The following is a 25,350-nucleotide window of genomic DNA, read 5'->3' as shown; positions in this document are numbered from 1 at the left end:
AGAATTTGTTCATTTATTGGTTATTTCTAAGTGTTTAATCAGATCAATTATTTAATATGTACTGAATCTTTTGTTTGAAAAGTTATTAAGTCACTCTATTATATATCACTAGTAAAATGTTTTTTTTTTAATTTTATTTTATTTTAATTGAGAACATACTGTACAGAGGGGTTACAATTACATGGGCAGGAAAATGCATACATTTCTTACCAAGCATTGCAGCCTCCTCCTTTGTTTACCCTTCACCTCCCTTCCCAGCCTACCCCCTCCCCCCCACCCAATCATATCCCCCCTCCCCCCCCCCCCCACCGACATTGTAAAGCTGGTTTTGACATGACATTTTGTACTTCTCATTGTTGCAACCGGTCCACCTGAATCCTTAAACGACTTGTTTGTCCCCGTCTCCTCCACATGTTATACTGACATCAAATATAGTGAAAGCGGGGGTTACACTGTGGGGGAGGGACATACAAAGCAACAAAGAAATAATATTATAAATGCGTTAGAAACACATGCATGAAAGAAACAAAAACATTAAAATACATATTTGAGGGTTCGTTTTCCTAACATCACATTCTCTGACTTTTTCCTCTTGACTCATACCTATACTAGATATTGCAAATAAGGGAAATCATGGGACCTATGTTTCTTTGGGCCTGGCTTACTTCACTTAATATAATTTTTTCCAAGCCTTTCCATTTCCTAACAAATGGGGCAATGTCATTCTTTCTGATGGAGGCATAGAATTCCATTGTGTATATATACCACATCTTCTTAATCCATTCATCTACTGAGGGGCATCTGGGTTGGTTCCATATCTTAGCTATGGTAAATAATGCTGCAATAAACATAGTTGTGCTGGTAGCTTTAGTGTGGCCTTGTTTGTGGTCATTTGGGTAAATACCCAAAAGTGGGATTGCGGGGTCATTGGGGAGCTCTATATGGAGTCTTTTGAGGAACCTCCATACTGCTTTCCAAAGTGGTTGAACAAGTTTACATTCCCACCAACAATGAAGTAAGGTTCCTTTCTGTCCACATCCCCTCCAGCATCTGTTGTTGTTAGAGTTCTTGATTTTTGCTGTTCTAACTGGAGTGAGGTGATATCTCAATGTTGTTTTGATTTGCATTTCTTTTATGGCTAGGGATGTTGAACATTTCTTCATGTGTCTATTGGCCATTCTTCTTTCTTCTTCAGAGAAGCTTCTCTTTAGGTCTTTCGCCCACTTACTTATTGGGCAGTTGTTTCTTTGAGGATTTGTTGTTGGGTGGTTTAATTTTTTGAGTTCCAAGTATATTTTAGATATGAGACACTTGTCCGTTGTATGGCTAGTAAAGATCTTCTCCCAATCCGTGGGCTTTCTATTGATCTTGCTAGCTATGTCATTTGCCCTGCAGAAGCTCTGCAACCTTATACAATCCCATTTGTCCAACCTTTCTTTGATTTGTTGTGTTTCCGGGTCTCTATTCAGAAAATTTCGGCCTGAGCCGAGGAGACCCAGGGTTTCTCCTATTCCATCCTGTAATGTTTTCAGAGTGTCTGCTTTGAGTTCAAGGTCTTTGATCCATTTGGAGTTGATTCTGGTGCAGGGTGATATATAAGGATCTAGCTTTAGTTTTCTACATGTAGTTAACCAGTTTTGCCAGCACCATTTACTGAAGAGGCTGTCTGTCTTCCATTCTATTGTTTTAGCTCCCTTATCGAAGATTAGATGGCTATAGGTGTGTAGGTTCATTTCTGGGTTTTCAATTCTATTCCATTGGTCCTGAGGTCTGTTCTTATGCCAATACCAAGCTGTTTTGATTACTATGGCTTTATAGTAGAGTTTGAAATTTGGTACTGATATTCCTCCAGCAGTGTTCTTTCCGTTGAGGAGCGTTTTTGCTATTCGGGGTCTTTTATTGTTCCATATGAATTTTTGGATTGCCTCTTCTATTTCCTTGAAGAATGAGGGTGGAATTTTGATAGGTATTGCGTTGAATTTGTAGATAGCCTTGGGAAGTATTGCCATTTTCACAATGTTAATCTTTCCAATCCAGGAGCATGGGAGGTTTTGCCATTTTTTAAGTTCTGTGTTGATTTCCTTTTTCAAGATTTTAAAGTTTTCATCATAGAGGTCCTTCACTTCTTTAGTTAAGTTAATTCCTAGGTATTTTATTTTTTGTGGGGCTATTACAAATGGAGTTGCTTTCCTAATTTCAGCCACACTTTTCTCATTGTTGGCATACAGAAAAGCCATGGATTTTTGGGGGTTAATTTTATAACCTGCTACTTTGCCAAAGTTTTGAATCAGCTTGAGTAATTTGGGAGTGGAGTCTATGGGATTCTTTAAAGACAAGATCATGTCATCTGCAAAGAGGGAGAGTTTTATTTCTTCTTTCCCTATTTGGATCCCCTTTATGTCTGCATCTTGTCTTATTGCTGTAGCTAGGCATTCTAATACTAGATTGAAGAGAAGTGGAGAGAGTGGGCATCCTTGTCTTGTTCCTGAGTTAAGAGGAAATGGCTTTAGTTTTTCACCATTGAGTATAATGCTGGCTGTAGGTTTGTCATATACAGCCTTTATTGTATTGAGGAATGTTCCATGGATTCCTAATTTTTCCAAAACCTTCATCAGGAAGGGGTGTTGGATCTTGTCGAATGCTTTTTCTGCGTCTATTGAGATAACCATGTGGTTCTTATTCTTGCTCCTGTTGATGTGATGAATAATATTAATTGATTTGCGTATATTGAACCAGCTTTGCATCCCTGAAATGAATCCTGTTTGATCGTGGTGTATGATTTTTTGGATGAATTGTTGACGTCGGTTGGCCAAAATTTTGTTGAGAAGTTTTGCATCAATGTTCATCAAAGAAATGGGTCTATAGTTCTCTTTCTTTGATGAGTCCCTGCCTGGTTTTGGGATGAGGGTTATGATGGCTTCATAGAATGTGTTCGGTAGTGAGCTTTCTCTTTCAATTTCATTGAAGAGTTGGAGGAGTATTGGTGTGAGCTCTGCTTTGAAGGCCTTGTAAAATTCCGCTGTAAAATCATCTGGTCCTGGACTTTTCTTAGCTGGGAGGTCTCTTATTGCTGTTTCTATTTCAATGCTTGATATGGGCCTGTTAATATAGTTTAACTCATCTTGGTTTAGTTTTGGCATGTCAATATTTCCTAGGAAGTGGTCCATTTCTGTCACGTTCTCAAACTTATTAGCATACAGTTTTGAGAAGTATTCCCTTATTATGTTCTGAATCTTGGTTGTTTCCGTGGTGATGTTTCCATTCTCATCTCTGAGTTTATTAATTTGGGTGTGTTCTCTTCTTTTTCTGATAAGATTTGCTAAGGGTCTGTCAATTTTGTTAAGTTTTTCGAAGAACCAACTCTTTGTTTTGTTGATTCTTTCTATAGTTTTTTTGGATTCTAATTCATTTAATTCTGATTTAATTTTGATTATTTCTTTCCGTCTACTGGATTGGGGTTTATCTTGCTGCTCTTTTTCAAGGAGGTTTAGATGCGTCATTAAATTGCTAGTTTCAGATCTCTCCAATTGGTTGATGTAGGAGCTCAGAGCTATAAACTTGCCTCTGAGTACTGCCTTTGCTGTGTCCCAGAGCAGCTGGTATTTTGTGTGTTCATTTTTGTTGAATAGCATGAACATTTGAATTTCCTTTCTAATCTCTTCCATGACCCACTCATGATTCAGCAGTGTGTTGTTCAGCCTCCATGTGATGCCGGACTTTCTTTGGTGGCTTTTGGTGTTGAGTTCTAATTTTATTCCCTTGTGGTCAGAGAGAATGCAAGGTATAACTTCAATGTTTCTGAATTTAGACAAGTTTGCTTTGTGGCCTAAAATGTGGTCTATTTTAGAAAACGTTCCATGTGCTGCTGAGAAAAACGTGTATTCTGATGCTGCTGGGTGAAATGTTCGGTAAATGTCTGTTAAGTCTAGTTGATCTATGCAGCTGTTTAGATCTGTGGTTTCTCTGTTGAGTTTTTGCCGAGTTGATCTATCTAGTGGGGAGAGTGGTGTGTTAAAATCCCCAACAATTAATGTCTTTGGATCTATATGGGATTTGAGGGAAAGTAGTGTTTCTTTGATAAATTTGGGTGCTCCATTGTTTGGTGAATAGATATTTAGAATTGTAATATCCTCCTGAAGGAGAGATCCTTTAATTAGTATGTAGTGACCTTCTTTATCTCTTTTCACGAATTTTAATTTGAAGTCTATTTTATCTCATATTAGGATTGCAACTCCCGCCTGTTTATGCGGTCCGTTTGCTTGGTAGATTTTGTTCCAGCCTTTAACATTGAAAATGTGTTTGTTTTTATGGGCAAGATGTGACTCCTGCAGGCAGCAGATAGAAGGGTCTTGTTTTTTAATCCAACTAGACAGTCTATGTCGCTTAATTGGAGAGTTCAGTCCGTTAACATTAAGAGATAGGACTGAGAGGTATTTGGGAGTTCCTATCATGTTATCTACCTTCTTGGGGGCTGTGAAAACTGGGTTCTTCCTATGGTTCTTGGATTCTCAGTTTGGGTGCAGTTTCTTGGCCTTTATTGCGGTCTTGTTGGTTTTCTATGTGTAGGACATCTTTTAGAATCTTTTGTAGGGCTGGTTTGGTGGAGATGTATTGTTTCAATTTTTCTTTGCTATGGAAGGTTTTTATTTGGCCTTCGGTTATGAAGGAGAGTTTAGCTGGGTACAGTATTCTTGGTTGATAGTTGTTTGATTTTAGGGCATGGCATACATCGTTCCAGGCTCTTCTTGCTTTGATTGTCTCTCCTGAGAAATCTGAGGTGATTCTATTTGGTTTCCCTTTATAAGTGATTACCCTTTTCTCTCTGACAGCTTTAAGGATCTTTTCCTTGGTCTGAGTTGATCCTGTGTGGATTATAATGTGGCGGTGGGATGTCCTATTCTGGTCTGGTCTATTTGGGGTTCTAAAGGCTTCTTGTATCTGGACAGGCCTATCTTTTTGCATGTTTGGGAAGTTCTCTGCTAGGATCCTGTTAAACAAATTTCCTAGACCATTAACTTCTGTTTCTAGGTGCTCCTCTACACCCATTATCCTTAGATTAGGCCTTCTGATGGTGTCTTCCAGGTGTTGGATAGATCTACCATATTTCTTGGACTTGTCTTGGATGGTTGTATGTTCTTTCTCTATAATATCTAGGCTGTCTTCAATCCCTGAGATTCGATCTTCCGCATGGTCTAACCTGCTGTCAAGACTCTCTACTTTGTTTTTTATCTCTTTTCCTTCTAGTTGGTCAGCTTTGATGGCTTCAAGTTCTTTGTTGAAGCTCTGTTTTAGGTCTTGTATGAATTTCTTTACTTCCTTAATTTGGTGTTCAGTGTTTGTCCTCAAATCACGTAGTTGATTGGTTATGGTTTCTTTGGGCTCCCATTCCTTCTGTTGGGTTCCATTCAGCATTCCCTTTGTGGTCTCCCTGACTTCCTTCAGCTCTTTGTTAATGGAGTCCATGAATGCCTTTAGTGATCTTTGTGTGTTCTCTACCTGGTCTCTCAATTCCTGTATTACTCTTTGATTAGCTTCCTCCCGTTCGTGGGATTCCTGCAGATCTCTTTGAGTGTTCTCAGCCTGCTCACGCCATTCCTCCCTTTCTCTTTGAGTATTCTCAAGTTGTTCACGCAAATCCCGTATCAGTTTTTGAGTAGCTTCCTCACGCTTATGATATTCCTGTATAAACTTCTGGGATGCCTCCTCTCTCTCCCTGTCACGCTCATACAGAGTCCTTTGTACATTGTCAAACTTTTCATTTATCATGTTTGCCAGCAGTGTTTGTAGAGCTGTTTGGGAACTCTCCTCTGGATTATTCATTATATGTTCTAACCCCTGATTATCAAGATTGGGAATTGAGATACCCGAATTTGCCATTTTTCTTGTGTTTTTCCGGCTTACTCTGCTCATTTGAAATGAAGATAGCACCAGTTTTGTGCTAGAACACTATCTTAAGGCAACCATCAACCAAAGTTTGCATTTGTACAGTCAATAGTCTACAGATACAATCTAGTTCAACAGATACATCTATTCGACATCAAACAACTATATGTTAAAGGACTTCGAACCGCAGAGAAGAATTTGGAAAACCAGAAATTATTAGGGTTAGGGAGAGATGTGGGTAAAAAATAGGAATAGATTGGTGTGGGGAGGCACAGGGAGAGTTAACTATGTCCTAATCACAGTGCAGGAAATAGGTTGGGTAGGATGCAAGTAGAGAGAGAGAGAAAAAGAAGAAAGGGAAAGGGGAGTGAAAAGAGACCAGAAAAAAAAATAGAAACGTAAAAATTAATGTTATTTTAGAGATTAAAAGACCATCTATTTATAGAGGAATATGAATATGTTGAGAGAAAGGGAGGGACATAGAGGAGATATGAAAAACTTTAAAAAAATGCTTAAAATATTATATAGGTATAAAGAGTTAGTACTGCTATTAATGAATTTAAGTCTCAGAGGTTTTGAATTGAGTAATAAGTTTGTGGATTAAGTGTGTACACAATGGGGGGTAGGGTCTTCTGGTTAACTATGGGTTTTTCTGAGGATGTGCAGGACAAGAGTTAAGTCACATAAAGAAGAACAAAGAGGAAAAGATGGAAAGGATAGGAAAGTGAGAAGAAAAGATCAGAAGTTCAGTAGAGCTAGACAAAAAACAAAAAGATAATTAAGAATGAAAGAAAAAGAGAACGAAGACAAGAAAAGAAAGGAAAACACACATTCACGTATTCCTAAAATAAAAATTATAAGAGGAGAAAAGGAAAAAAAAAAAGTTAATGGAAAACAATTATTTTTTCAGAAGAGGCAAAAGTTAAATATTAATAAAAGTTTTAGAAAAGCAAAAAAATTTTTTTTATATATATAAGGTAACAAAAAACGAAAAAAAAAAACAAACAAAAAAAAGAAAAAAAGAAAAGAAGAAGAAGAAGAAGAAAAAAAAAGGTCTTTGATTTTTTTTTGGGGGGGGAGGGGTGGGAAAAGTCCTGTATCTCCCTTTTGTCTGTAACCAGAGTGTGGTTGGAGTCTCTGGTCAGCTTGAGGTCCTGTGGCTTGATTGGTTTCTTAAGTCAGTTTGTTGGAACAGGCAGAAAAATGCTCTGCTTTACCCAAGATTTTGAGATTCCCCCTCCCAGGTTAGTTTCCTGGGAGGGTGATCTGCTTTGAGAATCACAAAAGATGGGGATGCAGTGATGAGGCTAGGTTCTGGGTAGAGTTGAGGCCTTTCAACAAACAGTAGCTTTTCTCTGGGGCTATTTTGTGAAAAAAACTCACAGCACCCAGCCTGGAGCCATTCTCAGGGTTTCTGTTTTTCAATTGATTGTGGTGGCTGCTAGAGGGAGGGGCAGCCTCTGGCTCTGGTTACCCGGTGAGGAGAGCCACTCCAATGGCTGGTGCCTGAGCTGGGTGACTTTTCCCTGGATGGAACTGAGTCTGTGAGGTCACTTCGCCGTTAAGTTCTTGTGACCTGCTAAATGACTAGTTTTATTCCAAGGCCTGAGCTGGAGCTAGCCGCTCCTCCGAGCTTTGTCGGTATCCAAGATGGAGATCACCGGTGCTGGGTGGGGGGAGGGGTGGCCTTCCCTCCTCTGCTCCCTGGGAAGGAGTGAGGAAGTGGGGCTTCTACTCACGCGGAGTCTTGGATCCTGGGTCGTCTCTGGTCTGCAAAGTGCAGGATGAAGTTGTCCGACTCTCTGTGTGAGCGCTCAGGTATGGCCGCGGCTGTGGTCACCGCTGCGACCCTGCCGCCGCCGCAGCAGCTGCTGGCAGACGCTCAGATGTGTCTGCTTGGCTTCCCCTCTCTTGACTAACTCTCTGTCCTGTGATGGCACACTTGGTGTCATTCTCTGGCTTGGGACTGTTCACTGGAACTCTGAAACTGTTTTCTATGCAAGAGCTTGTTCAGATTCCAGCTTCTCCTCCGCCATCTTCCCGGAACCCCTCACTAGTAAAATGTTTAAGCTAATTTTAGCCAAAATTTTTAACATAGTTCTGTTTCTTAGCCTTTGACATTATTTTCCATTGCTTATGTTTATTAAATAAAATCAAAACATTTAATAAATTTAAACATGAAAGCCACCAGAGAAATAAAAGCCATATTGAAAAATTGAAAGCAAGCATTTTGTCCCTGAATTATTATATAGAGCAAAGTATTTGACTCCATTTGTTTTCCTTTCTTCTTGTTACCAAATATTACAGTAATGGAAAATTCATTTTTACTTTTTTGGTTCATTCAAGTGTACACATATAATGTGATGAGTTTCATTAGACATTATTTTCAGACTACCAAACCAATGTTTGTTGGGTTTTTTTAATTAGTTATTCTGAGATAGTTAGGCCAAGGTTGTGCAGAATTCTGTAATAGTGGTGTTTGAATGGTCATAGGTGGTAGAATTAACAGAGAGAAGGACACCGTAATTGGAAACAAGGCTTTGTCAAGGAGAGCAATTGTACAGGGGCAGTGATCTAATATTGCTAATTTGCTAGGTGATAATTAGCTTGTCTTCCCAGATATGATAAAATATAGTAAGCAGTGAATGGTCATTCTGCAGACAAATGAAGCTCTCAGGAGTGAAGATAAAGCCATTCCAAATGAATTTACTGTATATACCAGTGAAATTTTCATTTTGCAATCATGTTTACTAATCTTGAGCCCATTGGTTGAGACAGCTCCATTTTGAATAGATACCTTCTAACAATCAGAGAGTAAGGAATTTGATTAATATTTAATTTATGTAGCAAAACCTATCTTGTCACTAACCTTTTTATACAACAAAGCACACTATGTCTCTTTACGATCAGATTGATTACTGTAGTGTTGCAGTAGTGTTCAAGCAATCTTATTATTAGACTTGATATTGGCCTGGAAACACAAGAGTATTGATACTGGTAAATTAAAAATTCCAAGAATGGAATGCAGTGCTACTTTATGTATAATTTCATATCATCATAAGATATACACAATCCAATATTACAATTATTCTCTCTCCTTTTTTCTTCCAGTCCTTGGGCTTAAAGTTAGTACCTGAATGGTGTCTCTGAGCTTCTTTGATCCAGACTAATACTCTACCACTTGAGCCACTCCTCCATTTCTGGCTTTTTGGTGATTAATTGGAGATAAGAGGCTCGTGGTCTATCCTGCTTAAGCTGCCTTTGAACCAAAATCTTCAAGTCTCGGCCTCCCCAATAGCTAGGATTAGAGACATGAGCCACCAGCACCTAGCATAGTTATTCTATTTTATTCTGAGTTATGGTTGTTAATCTCTGTGCCTAAATAATAAGATAAACTTTGTCATATGAAAGTTTGTATTATAACAAAAAACACTGTGCACAGAATTCAGAAGTTTTAAATGCCCTGTGAGGATCTTGGAATTGATTATCCATGAATAGAAGACTACTAATAAATCATCTGAGATGCTATATTTCCTAAAGATGAATTTACTAAGAGTATTGAAATAGTGACACTCTCCCTTAAAGTAGACAGAGACATATACTGGTGTCCCTGCATTTTTGAAAAATCATGTTAATTCTTGGTACTTACTTTTGTCAGAAGAGTGGAAAAGCCAATCAGTTCAATAGTCAAGCAAAATACAGGAGGTTTATTCTTCTCAGTCAGAACACCACATCTGGACAGCAGCTGTAACACCATTCACTGCTCAAATAAATTGATGGTTATTTACCGTTATTCCCCAAGGCCCATCTGTCTGTTCAGTAAATTGAAGTAGATACGCAAATGGGGATGTGTTAGTAACCATCACTTTAAAGTCTTAATGGGCCAAATCTTTGCAGTTTCACAATAAGTGAGCTATTTATAGGGTTATGTATGTTAGTTAATTCATTTTATTTGTCGTTTTTATTATCATGAGTTATGTCAGATATTCAGTTTTATTTGTTGTGTTTATTATGATGTGCAGATAATAGAGGCCTCTCCAGTACTTTTTTTCCAAAATAAATTCTGAATATTTGTATATGTTTGGAGAATTTTACAAATGCTTAGGAAATCACAACGGGAACATGTAAAATCAAAATAGAATTACCAAACTTCCTTAATTTCTCATGCTTACTTGTAGAATAAAAATACATTTGGTTAATAAGAGTTTGTAACTCAGATTCAAGGCCAGTATTTTCTCAGTCATATTTTCTCATAACATTTGTATTTGCTCAGAGTGTGTTAGAACTAAATCTAATGTCTCTGAACATATTTATAGTGTTATATAGTTCATTATCAAGCATCAAATCTAATATTTTTATTGACATATATCCGATAATTTATGTAGTCTGGAAATTGCCATAGGAGTCATAGATATACTATGATGCCTCAATATGCCTCTCATAAAACAAGAGTTTCAAAGTTGTTAGCATCAGAATGAAACATACTCAGAAATTCATAGCCTTTTTTCTTGGGTTTAGAATCTTGAGGTCAGTTTAGAATCAAGGGACATTTATTCATCAGATCAGTTTGAACACCTTTATGTTTTTGGCTGCCTTGAATTTTACTTAATCGATAGAGTTAAATCTCATTAAATTAATACTAATTAATAAACATGTGAGAAATTTTGATCATCTCTAATGAAGAGGCCATTTTGTTATCTTTAAGTATTTGTACAAAGGAGTTGTCATCTAATAAAGTGGTTTACAGATACAATGTGTCTTGATCAGTGTCATCACTTCAACATTCTCACTCTCTCTTTGACCAACCCCCTTCCTTTACTTTTCTTAATTTCATAGTATATAACAAGGATTCCTGACTAAATCCACCCACCCTCCACCCTTCATTGGTCTACTCTCCTCTTTATACCACCCATTCTCTTCTATGTACTCATTTAGTGGTGTTCATTTTGTTAGGCTTTGATCTATTCTTCATAGAGTCAATTATACTTCATTTGTATAATTATTCAATTGTTAAATCGTGTGTGTGTGTGTGTGTGTGCCAATCCTGGGGCTTGATCTCAGGGCCTAATCACTGACCTTGAGCTTCTTTTGCCCAAGGCTAGCACTCTACTACTTGAGCCACAGCATCATTTCCAGCTTATTCTGTGTATGTGGTAGTGAGGAATAGAACCCAGGGTTTCATGCATGCTAGGCAAGCACTCTTCCACTAAGCCACATTCCCAGCCCTTATGTTAATTCATTTGTAACCACTAGTGTACAAGTCATCCAACAGTGTCTTTACCCATACCTAGAATTATAGGTACATTCTATTTACTGTGTATGACAGAAACCATGTAACTTTTGTTTTTCTGGGTCTGGTTAACTTCACTTTTTTTTTTGATTGTTAGCATTTACTAAAAGAGCACTCAGAGAGCACCCAGGAGCCTCCTCCCACTCCCCTCCTTCCCCCCTCCTCCCTATCCCCCTCCTTCCCTTCCTCTTCCTCCATAGTCATGGGACCTGGATGCTGTCCCTGAGTTCTTCAGTTCAAGGCGATTGTTTTATCACTTGAGCCACAGCGCCACTTCCGGTTTTCTGGTGATTTATTGGAGATAAGAGTCTCATGGACTTTCCTGCCTGGGCTGGTTTTGAATCGTGCTCCTCAGATCTCAGCCTCTTAGTAGCTAGGATTACAGTCGTGAGCCACCACCGTCTGGCTTAGGTTACATTTCTTTAACAAATCCTGAACATACCCTATCAATGCCCAACTGATCCATCATTGTTAAAGAATGCAATACTGATGCTACTTTGGAAAAAAATTTGTGACAAATAATTTACTATAAATTAGAAAGTTCCAATTTAAAAAAAATGTGCAGTGTTATAAGTTGTGAGATTTGTCTGAATAGTGAAAATCATAGAAGCAATATTGCCCAAGAATTTTTGCATTCAATAAACTGCACTCTTGCTAACATAATTTAAGTGTAAGATTTCAATTAATATATTTTTAAATATGTCTAATCTTGCAGAATTTACAAAAATGGAAACAGCAATTGAGAGAAGAATAAGTTCCTAAACTTAAAAGTAATTGAAGATGAATGCTGGAAGACAAACTATTGCAACCTACTGTGATAGTGCTTTGTAACATATTTTCTAGCCACTATACTAAAGCTGGCTCATTCCAAATATAATATACATTATGTTTATTATTTTTTCCATTTGTTTAAACAAATTTAAATGTTGAGTTAATCAGAATTTATACTTGTGATCTGAATTATTCACAAAATATAAATTTTTGTAAGGGCTTTTGCTTGTTTCTGAATGGCCTATGAAGAGGGATAGTTCTTTACATGAAACCAAAGAAAGATGAGATTGCATTGGCTTATATTTTTTACTGCATAGAAAGTATAGAACTCTGATTTCTGTTATGGATATCTTTGATATAATCCCAAACCTACATTACACAGATACTTATAGATCATAACAATATGTTTTACTGATTAAACCACATTTTTATAGACCACTAGAAAATACAGACAGTGATGGAACTAGAACAGTTAAGTTTGCATTACCAAATAGTTTGTAGTTTATGTATAAAACAAAACAAAGAAAATGTGGAATGTAAGTTATCAGAAGTCCATATCATTTTTGTAAACTTTCTAAGAAATATTCAGCAGCAAATATGCAAATCTACTAATATAAAAGCTGAGTAGAGATTTAAACATATTGGAAGAAGAGACCTGAAAAGTACAAAGAATTTGAAGCTGAAATGCTACTTATTAGCATAATTGATGTAAAAATAATATTCAGTGTTTAGCCTTAAATAAGACCAATATCCAATGTGTAGTATTTCAAAAAGTTATTTATTTGGATTATCATATGGTAAAACATAATGTAATGAGTTAGAAAATTAAATAGGCTAACTAGGGAAATTCCATAGTTTAAAACTTAAGAAGTAGCCAGGCACCTGTAACCCTAGCTACTCAGGAGGCTGAGATGTGAGGATTGCGGTTCAAAGCCAGCTCAGACAAGAAAGACTGTGAAACTCTTATCCCAAATAAACCACCAGAAAACTGGAAGTGATGTTGTAGCTCAAGTGGTAGAGCTATAGCTTTGAACTGAAATGCTGAGGGACAGTGCTCAGGCTCAGAGTTAAAACCTCATGACTGACAAAAAACTAAAACAAAATAATAATAGTAATAATAACTTAAGAAGTAAGTTTTGAAAAAAAAAACAGTAAAATTTAACAAAAACAAAAAAATTACCAGATAAGCCAAGCACTGGTGGTTCATGCCTGTAATCCTTACTACTCAGGAGGCTGAGATCTGAGGACCATGGTTCAAAGCCAGCCCAGGCAGGAAAAGCTATGAAACTCTTATTTCCAGCAAATCACAAGAAAAATGGAAGTGGTGCCTTGGCTCAAATGGTATAGAGCTAGTCTTGAGCTGAAGAGCTGAGGGACAGCATTCAGGCCTAGAGTTCAAGCCCCATGAATGACAACAACAACAACAACAACAACAACAAAATCACCAGATAAATTAGTATTTAGCAGTGATATTTTGTTCTTTCAGAGAAAAAAATGCTTAATATAATTTTTCCAACTCTTTCCATTTCCTTATGAATGAGAAAATGTCATCATTCTTTCTGATGGAAGCATAGAATTTCATCATGTACATACACCATATTTTCTCAATCCATTCGTCCAATTGAGAGGCACCTGGGTTGTTTTACTGGACACGGATACTTTTCTTTCTTTTTTATTAAAGTGTCTCGTTTCTGATCATGTATGGTAGGTTAAGCATTAACATATATGTCTTATGTTTTCATTACTATGATGTCTATTTCTCATGTAATTCTCTATCTATAAATATTTCCCCATACATACTATTATGCATTGTAATATATAATAGTACATGTTACATATTAGTACATATTTAATTTTTCTAGTGTACTACTTCCAAAATTTTCATCTGTTGCTATTCATCTGTTACATCTGTTAGCTTGACCACAACTGAATGTTTTTGATGGAAAAAGATGGACTATTGTTATGACGAGATTACAATTGTCTTCAAATTCAAATTCACTTTGTGCATAGTTGAATTGGAGAGATCAGCTACTTTTCTTATTGTTATTTCTTCACCGTTCTCAGCTGGAGGTAGGCTGAAAGATTTATAGTAAATTTTCTTGAATTTTTTTAACCTAATCCCAGTCTTATTGATCATAGCTTGTTTCTTTTGAGAAACTAAGGGTAAGGAAGGATGAATTCTCAGTTTTCTTTCTCTGGCATTAGTTTTATTCAGTTTGTCCATTACATCTATCAGGAATTTTTCTACTAGTTTGTCTTACAACACCAGTTCTCTAACAGATTTTAGAAAGGTTATGATTCTATGGGCTAATTCACTTTCACTCAATGTTAAGATGAATGGAATTTTGTTGTGTATCCCCTTTTCTCTGAGTAAGGAAAAGATATATCTAATATATCCTTTTAAATTATTAAGTAATTGTGCAAAGGGGTTTCAATTTTTTACACCAATATGTGAGTACAATTCTTGAACAACACCCCTTTAATGCTCCTCCATCTGTCCTAAGTCACCTCAATTTACCTCACTCCATTTTGACATATGTACATTGAATATTCACTTACCCTTCCTCTCTTTACTTGTCTGACCTCAAACCCCCTTCCAACTATATATGTCCCAGCTTCCTGATATTTACTTTGTTAAACGGAAGATAGTTCTTCAATAGATTTATACTATTGAATACTTTGTAAAATCAATATTGAAATAATATCTGTCAGATGTATGTTAGCAAACTTCAATATTTGTGGTAAAGGAGTAAATCTGACAGATATTATTTGAAACCAGGGTAATAATGAAGCAAAAAGCTAGCTTTAAAGTTTGCAATGGATTACCAATTCATTTGAGTTGTTACATATGTGAGCACTATTACCTAGAAAAAAAAAGTATGGCTCATGCAAGTAGTTTCTATTAAATTATTATGCTATTTAGATTATATACCACTTATATACTACTTGTGAAATGAGAATTAGTGGAAATTAAAATTTCCATTAAAAGCAATTATTTAATCAGAGAAATAATATCCTCCCCAATTCTTTATTGGTTAATATTATTAAAGGAAGTTATGAAAATAGATTCTCTCTTCAATTCATAGTATCAGTGCCAATACTTTAGTAAAAATATATGCAAAACTATGGAGAATGATACTGAGGTTTAAAAAAATATTTTCTTTATTTTAAGTGAAATTGAATCTTTCAGAATTAACAAACAATTACTAATTACAAAATGACTAAGGTTGTCAAAATGTTTATGTTGTGAATAATTTAAAATTATTTGGCAGAATAAAAAGATATCAAGTCAAGAGTGACAATCAGCTTCTTCTGCATTGCACAGATTTGCTGCATCAAATGAGACCCGGGCCAAGTGACTAGGTAAGTCACCACAGTTAGAAATGTAGTTAGAGGGAGAGGATTTTGAACATTATATAATAAAAGGTTAACCAGTAGGTTAACCAACAAATATATACAATTTGTGTGGATTCAAATAAATTGAACATATTAAAACAAAAGTTGAGAATGTATAAATCTGGACTTGCTGCATGTAAATACATAATATATATTTACATATATAATCATATATATTCAAATTCATTTAATATATTAAAATATATTTAATATGTTGAAAATAAAGTTGAGAATGTACAAATCTGGACTTGCCTAATATCTATCTATCAATCTCTCCATGTGTATATGTAGATACAGAGAGATAAATAAGTAGATACATAGATATTTACAAATATATACACATATGTATGTATGCATTTTCTCTCAAGTGACAGGAAGAATTCTTACATAGACTCTTTACTGTTCCATGTTCCAGTATGTTTATCACTCCAGTGTCTGATAAATCAGATGTTATCTTGGTATTGTGGGTATTATACTTGAATTTTTATGCCATTCTTTTAGGATAATTAGGGGTTACTTCTTATTAACTTGACCTATACATTTATTGAATTGAAATGAGTGGTTAAACTCAGAGCCCAGAATAAAACAAACCCATGTTGCTTTCTTTTATTTTTTTTGACTTGATTTATTACAAGAGAAACATTCAAAGTAGGAAATAAAAGAAGGGAAGGAAAGAAATAACAGCAGGTAGGGGACACACAATCACTGCTTAAATCTTCCAACAGAGGAATTTGAGTTGACAATGAAAAATTAGCTTCTAGAAAGCCATTTTTATATTGGTTCCCTGTAGTGTATTTCTAAACTTTAAGAATGACCAACCCCAAGGAAAATAAAGCAAGAGGAAAAGACAACCATGTGAGTCAAGTCAATTTGACAAAGCATTGGTTTTATTCTCTTTCTCTCACCAGCTCTGGGAATAAGTGTGTTGCAACCAAAAGTAAATCACCAAGTGTAAGCAGAGCTTCCTAAAGCTTAATCTTATCCAATGTGGCATATTGTGAAAGAAGAAAGGGACAAATAAGAAGGAAAGAAAGCTACAATTGTTGATGAAACACAAAATAGGGAACTCATATGACACTTCGATTAGTCTGATGTTAGTTTCGCTTTTCAAAATCGGTGAATAGATTCATGACTACCTGTGATATACTATATATATATATATATATATATATATATATATATATATATATATGTACATATATATACATATATATGTATAACAAATGTATATTTAAAACATCTCTTTGCCAGGGATATGCTGAATATTTCTCATTCTTAAAAAGTAGGTTTCTCAGGTTTTTTTTTTTAGGATGTATTCCTTCTTTTCTATAAGTTTCTGTAAGCATTTTTTCAGTAACTGTCACTAAAATGGCATACCTGGAAAACACTCTTAAAAATGATTGACTTTAGATGATATATGGAATATGTTATTATTGTTTCTTTAATTATAGAACTGATTAATTAGAATTAAGCATTAATCAAATCTTTCAAATGTTAAATTTAACTTTTAAAAGGAAGGTCTACCTACTGATGTATATATTTATGCATATAAGGTATATAGGTCATATATGCATAAATTTTATATGCCAAAATTATTGTTTATATTTTAAACCTTTCCTATTTTTATGTTAGCATTGTATTAATAAAAATTTTGTAGGAGTTCCAGGAAGATGGCGGAGAAGAAGCTGGAATCTGAACAAGCTCTCGCATAGAAAGCAGTTTTAGAGTTCCAGTGAACAGTCTTAAGCCAGAGAATCACACTAACTGTGCCATCACAGGACAAAGAGTTAGGCAAGAGAGGGGAAGCCAAGGCAAGGGGACACAACTGAGCGCTTGCCAGCAGCCGCCGCAGCAGCGACAGCAGTCACAGCGGCGAGCGCAGGGCACCATACCTGAGCCACAGAGAGTCTGGGACGAAGGAGCCAGACTCAGCGGGCAAGCGGATTCTACTCAACACCAGCAAGAACCGACTAGGAGCGGACATCTTCATCCTGCAGTTCACAGACCAGAGACGACCCAGGAACCAAGACTCGGCATGAGTAGAAGCCCGACGTCCTCACTCCTTCTCAGGGAGCAGAGGAGGGAAGGCCACCCCTCCCTCTCCCAACAGTACCAGAGATCTTCATCTTGGATACTGACAAAGCTCGGCATAGCTGCTAGCTCCAACTCAGGCCTTGGAATAAAATGAGTCATTTAGCACGTCACAAGAACTTAACAGAGGCGTGACCTGCCAGACTCAGCTCCATCCAGGGAAAAGTCACCCAGCTCAGGCGCCAGCCATAGGAGTGGCTTTCCTCACTGGGTAATCAGAGCCAGAGGCTGCCCCTCCCTCTAGCAGCCTCGACAATCAATTGAAAAACAGAAACCCTGAGAATGGATCCAGGCTGGGCTCTGTGAGTTTTTCACAAAATAGCCCCAGGGAAAAGCTACTGTTTGTTGAAAGGCCTCAACTCTACCCAGAACCTAGCCTCATCACTGCATCCCCCTCTTTTGTGATTCTCAAAGCAGATCACCCTCCCATTAAACTAACCTGGGAGGGGGATCTCAAAATCCTGGGTAAAGCAGAGCATTTTTCTGCCTGTTCGAACAAACTGACTTAAGAAACCAATCAAGCCACAGGACCTCAAGCAGACCAGAGACTCCAACAAGAGGCTGGTTACAGACACAGGATTTTTCCCACCCCTCCCAAAAAAAAATCAAAAAAAATTAAAGAACTTTTTTTTTCTTCTTCTTCTTTTTCTTCTTTTTTTTTGGTACCTTATATATATAAAAAAAAATTTTTTTCTTTCCTAAAATTTTATGAATCTTAAATTTTTGCCTTTTTTGGAAAAAAAAACTGTTTTCCAGTAACTTTCGTTTTCCTCTCATAATTTTTATTTTAGTGATACGTGAATGTGCGTTTTTCTTTCTTTTCTTGTATTCTTTCTCTTTTTTTTTTCTTTTTTAATTATCTTTTTTGTTTTTGGTTTAGCTCTACTGAACTTCTGATCTTTTTTTCTCCCTTTCTTATCGTTTTCACCTTTTCCTCTCTTTTATTTTTCTTTATGTGACTTAACTCTTGTCCTGCACATCCTCAGATAAACCCTTAGTTAACTAGTAGACCCTATCCCCCATCGTGGACACACTAAATCCACAAAATTATTACTCAATTCAAAACCTCTGAGAATTAAATTCCTTAATAGCAGTACTACCTCTTTATACCTATATAATATTTTAAGCATTTTTTTAAAGTTTTTGACATCTCCTCTATGTCCCTCCCTTTCTCTCAACATATTCACATTCCTCTCTAAATAGATGGTCTTTTAATCTCTATAATAACATTAATTTTTACTTTTCTATTTTTTTCTGGTCTCTTTTCATTCCCCTTTCCCTTTCTTCTTTTTCTCTCTCTCTCTACTTGCATCCTACCCAACCTATTTCCTGCATTGTGATTAGGACATAGTTAACTCTCCCTGTGCCTCCCCACACCAATCTATTCCTATTTTTTACCCACATCTCTCCCTAACCCTAATAATTTCTGGTTTTCCAAATTCTTCTCTGAGGTTCAAAGCCCATTAACATATAGTTGTTTGATGTTGAATAGATGTATCTGTTGAACTAGATTGTATCTGTAGACTATTGACTGTAGAAATTCAGACTTTGGTTGATGGTTGCCTTAAGATAGTGTTCTAGCACAAAACTGGGGCTATTTTCATCCCAAATGGGTAGAGTAAGCCGGAAAAACACAAGAAAAATGGCAAATCCGGGTATCTCAATTCCCAATCTTGATAATCAGGGGACAGAACAGATAATGAATAATCCAGAGGAGAGTTACAAAATAGCTCTACAAACACTGCTGGCAAACATGATAAATGAAAAGTTAGAAAACATACAAAGGACTCTGTATGAACGTGATAGGGAGAGAGAGGAGGCAATCCAAAAGTTTATACAGAAATATCATAAGCGTGAGGAAGCTTCTCAAAGACTGACACAGGATTTGCACGAGCAGCTTGAGAATACTTAACGAGAAAGGCAAGAATGGCGTGAGCAGGCTGAGAACACTCAAAGAGAACTGCAGGAATCCCACGAACAGGAGGAAGCTAATCAAAGAGTAATACAGGAATTGAGAGAGCAGGAAGAGAATACACAAAGATCACTAAAGGCATTCATGGAATCCATTAACTAAGAGCTAAAGGAAGTCAGGGAGACCACAAAGGGAATGGTGAATGGAACCCAACAGAACGAATAGGAGTCCAAAGAAACCATAACCAATCAACTAAGTGATTTGAGAATAAACACTAAACACCAAATTAAGGAAGTAAAGAAATTCATACAAGACCTAAAACAGAGCTTCAACAAAGAATTTGAAGCCATCAAAGCTGACCAATTAGAAGGAAAAGAGATAAAAAACAAAGTAGAAAGTCTTGACAGCAGGTTAGACCATGCAGAAGATCGAATCTCAGGGATTGAAAACAGCCTAGATATTATAGAGAAAGAACATACAACCATCCAAGACAAGTCCAAGAAATATGATAGATCTATCCCACACTTGAAAGACACCATCAGAAGGCCTAATCTAAGGAAAATGGGTGTAGAGAAGCACCTAGAAACAGAAGTTAAAGGTCTAGGAAATTTGTTTAACAGGATCCTAGCAGAGAAATTCCCAAACATACAAAAAGATAGGCCTATTCAGATACAAGAAGCTTTTAGAACCCCAAATAGACCAGACCACAATAGGACATCCCACCGTCACATTATAATACACACAGGATCAACTCAGACCAAGGAAAAGATCCTTAAAGCTGTCAAGGAGAAAATGTTAATCACCTATAAAGGGAAAACAATTAGAATCACCTCAGAATTCTCAGCAGAGACAATCAAAGCAAGAAGAGCCTGGAATGATGTATGCCATGCCCTAAAAACAAACAACTATCAACCAAGAATACTGTACCCAGCTAAATTCTCCTTCAAAACTGAAGGCCAAATAAAAATCTTCCATAGCAAAGAAAAATTGAAACAATACATCTCCACCAAACCAGCCCTACAAAAGATTCTTAAAGATGTCCTACACATAGAAAACCAACAAGACCACAATAAAGGCCAAGAAACTGCACCCAAACTGAGAATCCAAGAACCATAGGAAGAACCCAGTTTTCCCAGCCCCCAGAAAGGTGGATAACATAGCTGGAACTCCCAAATAACTCTCAGTCCTATCTATTAACGTTAACGGATCGAACTCTCCAATTAAGCGACATAGACTCTCTAGTTGGATTAAAAAACAAGACCTTTCTATCTGCTGCCTGCAGGAGTCACATCTTGCCCGCAGAAACAAACAAATTTTCAATGTTAAAGGTTGGAACAAAATCTACCAAGAAAAAGACCCGCATAAACAGGTGGGAGTTGCAGTCCTAATATCAGATAAAATAGACTTCTAATTAAAATTCGTGAGAAGAGATAAAGAAGGTCGCTACGAACTAATTAAGGGATCTCTCCTTCAGGAAGATATTACAATTCTAAATATCTATTCGCCAAACAATGGAACACCCAAATTTATCAAAGAAACACTACTTTCCCTCAAATCCCATATAGATCCAAAGACATTGATTGTTGGGGATTTTAACTCACCACTCTCCCCACTAGATAGATCAACTCGGCAAAAACTCAACAGAGAAACCGCAGATCTAAACAGCTACATAGATCAACTAGACTTAACAGACATCTTACTGAACATTTCACCCAGCAGCATCAGAATACATGTTTTTCTCAGCAGCAAACTTGTCTAAATTCAGAAACATTGAAGTTATACCTTGCATTCTCTCTGACCACAAGGGAATAAAATTAGAACTCAACACCAAAAGCCACCAAAGAAAGTCCGGGATCACATGGAGCCTGAACAACACACTGCTGAATCATGAGTGGGTCATGGAAGAGATTAGAAAGGAAATTCAAATGTTCATGCTATTCAAGAAATATTAACACACAAATTACCAGCTCCTCTGGGACACAGCAAAGGCAGTACTCAGAGGCAAGTTTATAGCTCTGAGCTCCTACATCAACTAATTGGAGAGATCTGAAACTAACAATTTAATGACACATCTAAACCTCCTTGAAAAGGAGCAGCAAGATAAACCCCAATCAAGTAGACGGAAAGAAATAATTAAAATTAAATCAGAATTAAATGAATTAGAATCCAAAAAACTATAGAAAGAATCAACAAAACAAAGAGTTGGTTCTTCGAAAAACTTAACAAAATTGACAGACCCTTAGCAAATCCTATCAGAAAAAGAAGAGAACACAAACAAATTAATAAACTCAGAGATGAGAATGGAAATATCACCACGGAAACAACCAAGATTCAGAAAATATAAGGGAATATTTCTCAAAACTTTATGCTAATAAGTTTGAGAACTTGACAGAAATGGACCTTTCCCTAGCAAATATTGACATGCCAAAACTAAACCAAGAAGAGTTAAACCATCTAAACATGCCCATATCAAGCATTGAAAAAGAAACAGCAATAAGAAACCTCCCAGCTAAGAAAAATCCAGGACCGGATGGTTTTACAGTGGAATTTTACAAGGCCTTCAAAGCAGAGCTCACACCAATACTCCTCCAACTCTTCAATGAAATTAAAAGAGAAAGTTCACTACCGAACACATTCTATGAAGCCATCATAACCCTCATCCCAAAACCAGGCAGTGACTCATCAAAGAAAGAGAACTATAGACCCATTTCTTTGATGAACATTGATGCAAAACTTCTAACAAAATTTTGGCCAATCGACTTCAAGAATTCATCCAAAAAATCATACACCACGATCAAATAGGATTCATTTCAGGGATGCACAGCTGGTTCAATATATGCAAATCAATTAATATTATCACATCAACAGGAGCAAGAATAAGAACCACAAGGTTATCTCAATAGTAGCAGAAAAAGCATTCGACAAGATCCAAAACCCCTTCCTGATGAAGGTTTTGGAAAAATTAGGAATCCATGGAACATTCCTCAATACAATAAAGGCTGTATATGACAAACCTACAGCCAGCATTATACTTAATGGTGAAAAACTAAATCCATTTCCTCTTAACTCAGGAACAAGACAAGGATGTCCACTCTCTCCACTTCTCTTTAATCTAGTATTAGAATGCCTAGCTACAGCAATAAGACAAGATGCAGACATAAAGGGGATCCAAATAGGGAAAGAAAAAATAAAACTCTCCCTCTTTGAAGACGACATGATCTTGTATTTAATGAATCCCATAGACTCCACTCCCAAATTACTCAAGCTGATTCAAAACTTTGGCAAAGTAGCAGGTTATAAAATTAACCCACAAAAATCAATGGCTTTTCTGTATGCCAACAATGAGAAAAGTGTGGCTGAAATTAGGAAAGCAACTCCATTACTAATAGCCCCACAAAAAATAAAATACCTAGGAATTAACTTAACCAAAGGAGTGAAGGACCTCTATGATGAAAACTTTAAAATCTTGAAAAAGGAAATCAACACAGAACTTAAAAAATGGCAAAACCTCCCATGCTCCTGGATTGGAAAGATTAACATCGTGAAAATGGCAATACTTCCCAAGGCTATCTATAAATTCAACGCGATATCTATCAAAATTCCAACCTCGTTCTTCAAGGAAATAGAAGAGGCAATCCAAAAATTCATATGGAACAATAAAAGACCCCGAATAGCAAAAACGCTCCTCAATGGAAAGAACACGGATGGAGGAATATCAATACCAAATTTCAAACTCTACTATAAAGCCATAGTAATCAAAACAGCTTGGTATTGGCATAAGAACAGACCTCAGGACCAATGGAATAGAATTGAAAACCCAGAAATGAACCTACAGACCTATAGCCATCTAATCTTTGAAAAGGGAGTTAAAACAATAGAATGGAAGAAAGATAGCCTCTTCAGTAAATTTTGCTGGCAAAATGGGTTAACTACTTGTAGAAAACTAAAGCTAGTTCCTTATATATCACCCTGCACCAGAATCAACTCCAAATGGATCAAAGACCTCGAAGTCAAAGCAGACACTCTGAAAACATTACAGGATGGAATAGGAGAAACCCTAGGTCTCCTTGGCTGAGGCCGAAATTTTCTGAATAGAGACCCGGAAACACAAAAAATCAAAGAAAAGTTGGACAAATGGGATTGCATAAAGTTGCAGAGCTTCTGCAAGGCAAACGACATATCTAGCAAGATCAATAGAAAGCCCACGGATTGGGAGAAGAACTTTGCTAGCCATACAACGGACAAGGGTCTCATATCTAAAATATACTTGGAACTCAAAAAATTAAATCCCCCAACAACAAATCCTCAAAGAAACAACTGCCCAATAAATAAGTGGGCTAAAGACTTAAAGAGAAACTTCTCTGAAGAAGAAAGAAGGATGGCCAATAGACACATGAAGAAATGCTCAACTTCCCTTGCCATAAAAGAAATTCAAATCAAAACAACATTGAGATACCACCTCACTGCAGTTAGAATGGAAAAAATCAAGAACTCTAACAACAGATGCTGGAGGGGATGTGGACAGAAGGGAACCTTAGTTCATTGTTGGTGGGAATGTAAACTTGTTCAACCACTTTGGAATGCAGTATGGAGGTTCCTCAAAAGACTTCACATAGAGCTCCCCTATGACCCAGCAATCCCACTTTTGGGCATTTACCCTAATGTTTACAAACAAGACCACAGTAAAGCTACCAGCACAACTATGTTTATTGCAGCATTATTTACCATAGCTAAGATATGGAACCAACCCAGATGCCCTTCAGTAGATGACTGGATCAAGAAAATGTGGTATATATACACAATGGAATTCTATGCCTCCATCAGAAAGAATGACATTGCCCCATTTGTTAGGAAATGAAAAAACTTGGAAAAAATTATATTAAGTGAAGTAAGCCAGGCCCAAAGAAACACAGGTCCCATGTTTTCCCTTATTTTCAATATCTAGTATATGTATGAGTCAAGCGGAAAAGGTCAGATAATGTGATGTTAGGAAAATGAACCCTTAGATATGTATTTTATGTTTTTTTTCTTTCATGCATGTGTTTCTAACGCATTTATAAGATTATTTCTTTGTTGCTTTGTATGTCCTTCCCCCACAGTATAACCCCTGCTTTCACTGTATTTGATGTCGGTATAATTTGTGGAGGGGAAGGGGAAAAACAAGTCGTTAAAATAAGGATACAGGTGGACCTGTTGCAACAATGAGAAGTACAAGTTGTCATGTCAAAAACGAACTTTATAAGTTGGGGGGGCGGATTGGGTGGGGGGGGGGAGGGACGATATGAAGGGATGGGAAGGGTAAATCAAGAGGAGGCTAAAATGCTTGATAAGAAATGTACTCACTATCTTGCTCATGTTATTGTCACCCCTCTGTACAGTATTTTCACAATAAAAAAAAGAAAAGTTTGTCTTCACTGTATTGCCCTTAAGCCATCAGCATTCCAAACTATGAACAAACTTTAATAATGTATCTACTTGTTTTAAATATATCAGTAATATTTTATAATCTATGACTAGTGGCTTTCAAATTATTTTCTGGTAATTTCTTTCAGATATAATTGCAATCAGTGTATTTGTTTTAATTTTGCATTTATTTGTTATCTACCATATCTGAAAATACAATTGTTTTCTTACAGATTTTGTATTGTGTGAAATTGCCATTTCGATTTCTCAAAAATTGTATATATAGATTATTGCAGATTCTGGGGTCTGTTAATTTTAGAGTGAAGCATCATTGGAGTATTGTAATCTCAGTGGTTAGATTTTACTGTCAAATTTTATGTTAGCTCTAATTTTCAAATGATGTTTATTACATTCAGTTTTCCATAATTTTTTAGGTATTTGTGGTGATAATCTCTCATTGATCAGTACTTTGTATCTTTATATGTTCTCATTTTCCAACCCTGTAATCTTCCAAGCTTCCGTGTATTTATCCAAATTAGCCTGCTGGAATTATTAACTTTTCATTTGTTTTTACTCTTTTTCTCTTTTATGCCAATTTTAATAT

This window comes from Dipodomys spectabilis, unplaced genomic scaffold, assembly GCF_019054845.1.
Source record: "Dipodomys spectabilis isolate Male_0828 unplaced genomic scaffold, ASM1905484v1 ptg000295l, whole genome shotgun sequence".
Classification (NCBI taxonomy): Eukaryota; Metazoa; Chordata; class Mammalia; order Rodentia; family Heteromyidae; genus Dipodomys; species Dipodomys spectabilis.
The sequence above is the reverse complement of the archived record's forward strand: the minus strand, read 5'-3'. Positions refer to the sequence as shown.